The sequence below is a fragment of the Anser anser genome (assembly GCF_964211835.1).
Source record: "Anser anser genome assembly, chromosome: 5".
NCBI lineage: Eukaryota > Metazoa > Chordata > Aves > Anseriformes > Anatidae > Anser > Anser anser.
In genome coordinates this window covers 28,403,867-28,411,973 of record NC_139725.1, presented here as the reverse complement: position 1 = coordinate 28,411,973, position 8,107 = coordinate 28,403,867, and positions in this window count along the sequence as shown.

The following is an 8,107-nucleotide window of genomic DNA, read 5'->3' as shown; positions in this document are numbered from 1 at the left end:
AATAGTATAGTGCTTTACAAAAAGCCCAAAACACAATAGTATGACTCAGCAGTTTGGATTTGCAGTCTAGCGGGCTGGCTCCCGTGAAAGTGCCATTGCTTGTAACTGAGCAGGAGGGCGACTCCAGCGCTGGGTGCTTTTCAAACTCGCTTCACAGAGGCTGGACAAAGGGACCCAAGGACCCCACTCCAGTGCTGAGGCACTGAGTGTCCTCAGAAAGACGCATCAGACAGTGCTTGACACTGAAATAACAGGCGTTTAAGGAGAACATGCATAGAGATACCATAACTGGCTAACCTGCCCAGTGATTTAGGAGCATCCCAGGCTGGATACCAGCAATCATTAAGCAGGCAGATGAGGCAGCTCTCTCATCTTCCCTGCCAATAAAGTAGGTCTGACTCTGGCTTGCCGGCCTCTCTCAGTTACCATAACAATACTATTTGTGAAGTGCTTTAACAACAGAAAGCACCAACTGCAGGCAGTAATGCTCATGGTGCGAGCTGGGGCTGGTGTCTCCAGTCCCCTTCCTTGGCAGGAGAGAACAAGAGAAACGACTGAAAAATGAGACCAGGCGGTGGGAAGCAAGGAGACTGGCAGAGCAGCGATGGGAGAAAAAGCAAGAAGGGAGAGAGCATTAGGAAACAGCAGAAATACGAGAAAGAAGAAGTAGCAGACAACTGTAAAGGAAGAGCAGGGGAAAAGAATACGAAAGCTGGTTTAACCAGAAATGGTCCTCGGGGCTGGTCCCCGAGGACGTGGAGCGGTGAGTCAGGCTGCGGTGCTTCCCTGGGGAACGGCCAGGCTGTGAGTCACGAGCAGAGAGAGAGGTGGCTTCGTTTCTTTCACCTTTGCAGCTATCCCTTACCTCCTGCTAACCACCAAGACGTAGGGCCTTACCCTCTCAACCAGCTACCCAGCCCTGCTTGCACTGTTGTTTTCCTCCTTCTCTGCCTTTTCTCCCTGATTCCCCTGAAATCAGCATGCTGTCTACTTGAAACCCTTGCGAAAGCCTGAATTGCCTCAAGTTCATTGGTACCCTATCGGCCTTCAGCCTTCCCATTTTCTTGTTGCAAGAAGTCTTCATGCCAGTAAAGAGAAAGCTTTGTTTTCCCCCCAGTTTTTCCTCAAACCAGAAATTCTGGGCAGAATTTTGAAATTTGTGGCCGTGCTCAGGCGTGACTTCAGTACCCAAGGTACACGCAGGCAGACACTTGAAAACACAGACATTTAGGGTTTGATACTTTCCAATAAAGCAGTCCTTTGAAATGAAGCATGCTATTTATCCAATTGCAAACTGCTTTTTCCACGGAATTTTTTGAAACTGTTATGTTTATGTCTCCCTTTAAAGAGGAGACAACTCCAGTACTTCGCTATTTTTTTTGTTGTTCCAGACTGCTCTATTTTCAGCGAGCACGCCTCCAATTTTTCTTTTCCTTTCACAAAAACAGATCATTAAAAAAAAATTGGAAATAAATAATGAAAATGGGTCCAGAGAGTTTCACGTTCTCTTATGAGCTTTCCACATGTGTCAAGCCGTTCTGCCTCTGTACACCCTCAGCACCCAGCAGCGAGGAGGGTGAGCACGAGGGAAGATAATCTCCCTTTAACTGAATGGACAATGCCACCTGCCAGCACATTTGAGAGGATTTCAGTACATTTTCTGCTAAAGTATTACCTGTACCGTACAGCTGTAGCACCTGAAGCACACACCAGCCAAGTGGCTTCCCTCTGCAGTGCTGTGTCCTCGGCAGACCTGGGACACAGGCATCCCCTCCTGATGTCGCTGCTGGCTGCGGCACAGACGATGCTTCCCTCCTTCTCGGTCCCCGTAGTGGGTGACCTGCCAGATTTCCCTGAGGGGCCACAAAAGTGAAACAAAGATTGTAAGAAAGAAGCAGTGAACACCTCTCCAGATTTAAGGAGAGACTTTAGTGTAGTTTTGTAAGAGGATCTCATCTATCTCTTTAATAAATAAAGAATTTGGGTGACACAGGACCTTCTTGTCTCCAGTGGAGGACATTTTTCCCCGGGGAACCTGAAGCTCAGTTATTAAAAATGAAAATCTGTCTCAGCCTTTCAAGTCAGTTCTTGGAAACACCAGCTGTTAAAAAGGGGAGAGGAAAAAAGCAGCCAAACCAACAGACCCTTTCAGATAAAGCTTTCCTGTGATCTTGGGACCAGGACGGCTGGATCCAACTACACGGAGGAGAATAGGTGAGCTATGATGCTTGTTACATATCACGCAAAAAAATGCTGAGTTTTCTCTGAGGTGCTCACTACCCGCAGCGCTTAGCTGCACATTCAGACTTCAAACCCAACGAAAACCCTCTTCCCAAAACTGCCTGATGCAACTCCACAGGCTGGTGGGGGAAATGGATTTTCAGGAGCATTAGAAGTGCTCTGATAGACTTGGGAATTGTTAGTTGCAAACATTCCTCCAGGAAAAATTGTAAGGTATCCTGTTCTGCCAAATTATTTTCAGACTTGTTTTCCAGGTTTTGAGATGTCAGAAAGCAGTTTGTCTGCTTCCTACCAAAACTGTAAAGTCTAGCCACTCTGGTTTTACTGGAATCTGGAGGTGATTTGCCACTGGATTCACTTGGAAATGAATCAGATCATCAGTTTTTTATGCGAGTCCTAATGAGTACACACACAAAAAAATGTTACATTTACAATGAATACAGTGAAAACAAAAAGTCAAAGAAGGAAGAGGAGATTTATCTACCTCCACCAACCAAAGTGTTTTTTGGTTTTTTTTGCCTTCATAGCTATCTTTAACTTCTGTGTTTTATAAAAAACTTAACACATGAAGGGTTTATTAGCATCATTAGCTGAAGAAAATAAAAACAAACATCCGAAAGAATGTATTCTATGGGTGGTGAAACAGAGAATGTAGGTTTATGCATGAAAACAGAGGACCTGAATTTACAAACAACTGTGTTTGCAGTTCCAGGGACTCTGCTCAAAGATAGTCTGAGCTGACTGAATATTCAAGATCCTGTAAGCCCTTTATGAAACTGATAGGAGAGCCTGTGACTGAAGCAACAAAATAAAGTTATTTTTATAATTTTCTGTTTTATATTTTCTTTCTTTCTTTCTTTCTTTCTTTCTTTCTTTTTCTTTCTCTTTCTTTCTCTTTTTCTTTCTCTCTTTCTTTCTTTCTCTTTCTTTTTCTTTCTCTTTTTCTTTCTCTCTCTCTCTTTCTTTCTTTTTTTCTTTTTTCTTCCTTTCTTCCCTTTCTTTTTCTCTCTTCTTTTTTGTTCCCCAAATAAGTAGATAAAAATGTCAAGCAGTTGGCAGGTCCTAGCACTAGATATTCCTTTTGAATTATTGGCAGAATTAGGTAATTCTGGTTTTACTCCCACTTTTACTTTCTTGCTTCAGTTTAAATTTTATTGCATCTAGGACTTAACGCTCCACTGTGCTGAACACCCACAACGGTCCCATATTGCAAGAGAACACATAAACCCTCAGCGCTAGGGGTCAAGTTTCTCTGCTTTATCTTCACATTCAGGAGAGTCGAGCTCTATTTTTCCACCCTTTTCCATCCAAATGTAAATGCTTTTGAGGTCAAACCTCAAGAAGTAACACTGAGCATTTACCAAAATAAATGTAATATGGTATGCTGGTTGCAGCCAAAGGTCCACTTAGCCCAGTGTGCAATCTTTGACAGTTCTTTGACAGAACACACGACACTAATGCGGTATTCCTCTTCCATAAGATGGAGTGATAATGTTTCTGTGTTCTGCTGGGACCACATGAAACGTAGTTCGTTAGGACCTGGTTCTGCAAAGACTTCTCTATTCTATATTCTGTGAGTAGCACTAAGAGTAACCAAAAATCAGGGAATTGAGAAAATGTGCATGTGTCCCAGGATAGGGTTTATTACTGTCATTAATTCAAAGAACAATGGGAAAATAGACTGGGGATTTTTAAAGAAATGCAATTAAAATATATCACTTCGATATTTTTAACTTTTTATTTCAAAAGAAGGATTTTCCACCCAAGCAGATTATAACAGAGTTCTAGCCGCAGAGTCAAACAAGCTTATACAGGCACTGAGCCCTTGCAAGCAAAGTGAAGAGCGTGGTGCCAGCTCCAGAGGTTACACATGCGGCAGCTGTGACATTTAGCAGCAAATGTAATTTTTCATGCAGCGATACAGAGGAAAGACCTAATTCTGCCAGGCAGTGAGAGTACCTGGTGAATCCTGAGTCTCCTCTGTGTCTGTCACCAGTAATGCTTGCAAATGTTCTCGGTATTTTAGAGTCAGATCATAGCCCTCTGAAGTCAGTTTGCCTTTGGCAGGGAGTGGCTCAGACCTTTACAGACTGAGGCTGCAACACTGCAAACATTATATATTATGTTAATATCTAGTGTAGTCCCCTCATGAAATCCCGGTAGCAGTCAAGCATCTGAGTGGGTTTATGCTGCAGGAGTTGGTCCAGAACACGAGAAGGAAACAGATGACAAAGGAAGCAGAAGCAAACTCATAAAAATGAGATGGGGGAAAAACAGAAGAGAGAGGATAAGAGTGCAGAATCAGAAGGAAAAGGCAGGCAGTGAAAGAAACCCAGAGATGAGACAAAAAAATCAAATCATTTTAACATTACCCGTAAAAGGCATATGACCAAATGATTCTTTTGGTCTCATTATTTTTTTAATAGAAGGGAAGAGAAATCTTCATGGGAACTTTCCCCTAAGTCATTAGCATGCTGTAGAAATCCTGTTCTGTACGAAGTCTCTGTAGGATTGGGCACTTCCTTGGAGAAAGTGAAATTCTACAGCAAGTCTTTGTGAGGAGAGGGGGAAGAAGGAAAGAAAAGGCAGGGAAGAGAAAATCAGTATGACTCCAACACACGAGAACACGTTCAGTGATGTGCAGACGTGCACACCTCAACCCTGGTTGTCGGTGTTTCCCTCAACCCGTTGCCTCTAAGGCCATGAGAGAATTTGCAGGACTGAAAATAGGAACCACTGACTGGAAAATGCAAACTCCTGTCTTCAGAGCTTGCAGTAAGAGTCAAATGCAAGCCTGAGAGAGGACAAAGCATTTTTCTCAGACATTGCCATTATCCAGGGAGAACAGAGCGTTTCAGTTTTGCTCTCAGAGAAATTAAAAGGAGCAGCTGCAGTGAGCTTTCTTAAAATTTGTTCCCTTCAGAAGAAAACCCCAGGAGCAATATCCTCTCTGTACTATTTATAGCCAGAAAGTGATTCTCCTCTCAAATACACCTTTTACAATGTGCAACACTTGTTCCTGTCAGCACGGCCTGCTGAACCCCGCGAGCCCTTCTGTCACAACGAAGGCCAACTTTCTCCGCAAGGTTAGCTCGTGTGAGGAATGTGCAAGGACAGTCAAAACCTGAAATTCAGGCTGGGCTTTTTCTGCGTCATACAACAACAGTAATTGTTTCTGCCGTGGTAGAACAGAGTTAGTAGGCCTGATGGTATGTGTAAGGGAAGAATACGGTGTTTTCCAATCCTAAGCACTCAGAGCTCCCTGAAAAATCATCGGATTGACCCCATGCTCTTAAGATAACAAAATAAACATAATCAACCCCAAGCGTTTTTCTTGGTCATGCTTTGGTTTATGATCCATTAGGCTACTCTTAATTTCTCTATTCCAACCATGAGAGCTAGAAAAATAGAAATGAAAACAGAGATGATGACACAGGCTTTTGATTTCAAAAGGTGGGACTTTAGCAAAGACTACCCTCCCCGACGTCAAGTTGGCTCTGTGAGGTTTTCAGGAGCCCACCCAGGCAGAGTAGCTAGCAAGACCTGTGCCTAAGATTACAATGCATTCGGCAATTACAGAGCAGTGCTGACAATTGCATTTTGTCAGTAAAATAAGAAGAAATAGTTCTGAAGACACGTAGGGGATACGTATGGGGGGGTAACTAAATAAAAGAAGCAATTTTGTTCTCCAGTCTTCTGAGTGCCATAGCAAGCTAACCAAAGGGTTATAGGCTGGCATGACATTTCCCTCCACAGATGTCAGCGGGACACTACTGCGCATGATTTTAGATTAATCTCTTGAATGAACTTACTACCATGCACATTAATGAGCAACAAAATGCTGGCAGAGTATCTGTCCCCGGGGCTCCAGTCCCCAGGTAAGACACTCGTCTCCGTGCTATTGTAGAGAGTCTCTCTGCAGAATGCAGTGAGCTCGGTGGTATAACTTGCCCTCAGTTCACAATTTTCCATTTCAGACTCACTGTCTCTGTCTTGGTTTCGGTCTATTTACTCGGAGCCATTTCTTAACAATGTCTAATTTCCTCAAGGAATCCCTCTGAGTCCCCTCTCTTAGAAATGCTGCCATATCTTTTTTTTTAATCATTGAAAGGCACAAATATCCTTCCTGAGCTCTCTTACCATCCAGCCTGATTATGTACATAGATTTCAGTTTCCATACATTTTCTACACAGTAGGAGTTCCCAAAATGCAGCCTCTGGGGATATAAAGTGTGGCCCCAACTGCGACTCACCAAGATGAAAACAAAGCCGATCAGGTACTGTTTTTACTGTTAATGAGCCTAACCAGCAGGCAGTTATTACTCAGTCTGGAAGACATAAGCTGTTGGAATTGCAGTGCATTCATTTTTTATTTATAGCAATGCACATACAAATCAGAAGTAGCCCTCCAGCATCTGGCATTTTGCCAGGGCCTGACCATCAGTGTGACAAAATTTGAACATCTTGAAGATATAGAATGCCTTTTGTTGCTTTTTTTTTTTTTTTTGATAGTATTCCCTCCCCCTCCTACTCCCAGCTCCCTTGACTATGAAAAGTGGGCAGCTAGGCTTCATTAATTTAGGATCCAGGCCCCTACCGAAAACAGAAGAAAGGAGCCCCTTTTTTTTCCACTTGATGGTGATGTACAAGTCAGACGTGCACTGATCTTCTTGTAAAAAGCCTTTCTGGCAAACTAAAGAGCAAAAAAAGAACTCGTGAACATGAACCAAAAAGAAATAGGTTTCTCGGGGAAGATGCACATTACTAACCTGCTGATCTGTTAACAACAATTGTAAATAACTAACCCAAAATCACAGGGGCTCCGAAGCATTTAACTGTGGAGGCTCACAGAACCACACCAGGACACTGTCATACAAGGAAAGTAATTCTTCTCACCTTGCCACCAACCAGTTTCCAATCTAACCCCTCTCCTGCGTTTGAGTTACAAACCTCAATAACTGTGCGGCAGACTTGACAGCAATTAACATTACTCAGCTGCCAGCTGGGTTTTAAAATCTCCTTTGTAAGTGCTCTTGTTACGTAGGTAGTAAAGGCAGCCTGACAGGGTGCCGCTCTGTGCTGAGGAGCTCGATCCTGCACCTCTGGGTTTGGCGAGAGTTTGCTGTTGAGCTCAGGGGAAAGCATCTGCAGCCTATGGGTGCAAACAACGGTGGAGTAAGTGACACCGCGGTAAGCTGTTGTTCGGAGTGCCAGGCTTGTTTTTTGTCTGTCTTAATCTTCTCAGTGAGGGGGCTTCATAGGCGAAGCTACTGAGAACTTATCCTTGCTAGCTCAGGTGCTGGTTCTGCACAGCGCCCGTACGCAGGAATGGGCACGGAGTGCGGTACAGCATTCTTACCCCAAGCACCTCAGCGTTCGGACTTTAACAGTCAAGGGGAATTTTCTAAGTCGTACAAAGCCAGGACATACAAGTTCTGTTTGAAAATAACTAGCTGTCGCTGGAGTCAGGCTCTCATCAGCTTCAAACCTAGCCAAGAGCTTCCCGGGCCGTGTGCCGGGGGCGCTGCGCTCAGCCTTGGGACCACTCCTGTGGGGCAGGATCAGGCTCCTGAACCGGTCCCGCTGAATGCTAACCGATGTAAACACCCTTCCACGCTCATCGCACCCGCTCAGGACGGAGCGGTTTATTTTTACCTGCGAGGCCCGGGGACGGAAAAGCAGTTCAGCTGTGAGGAGCGCCCTGCTTTTCAACCGCTTTTGTCTCCGCTCTCGCTGGAGAGCGCGGCCGCTCGGGCTGAGCCCTCTCCTCCTCCCCTGGGGACCGGGGTCCGCCGTGAGGGGCGGACGAGGAGAAAGGGGCCGGGGCCGGGGCCGGGGCCGGGGCCGCCCCCCCGCTCCCCCTCAGC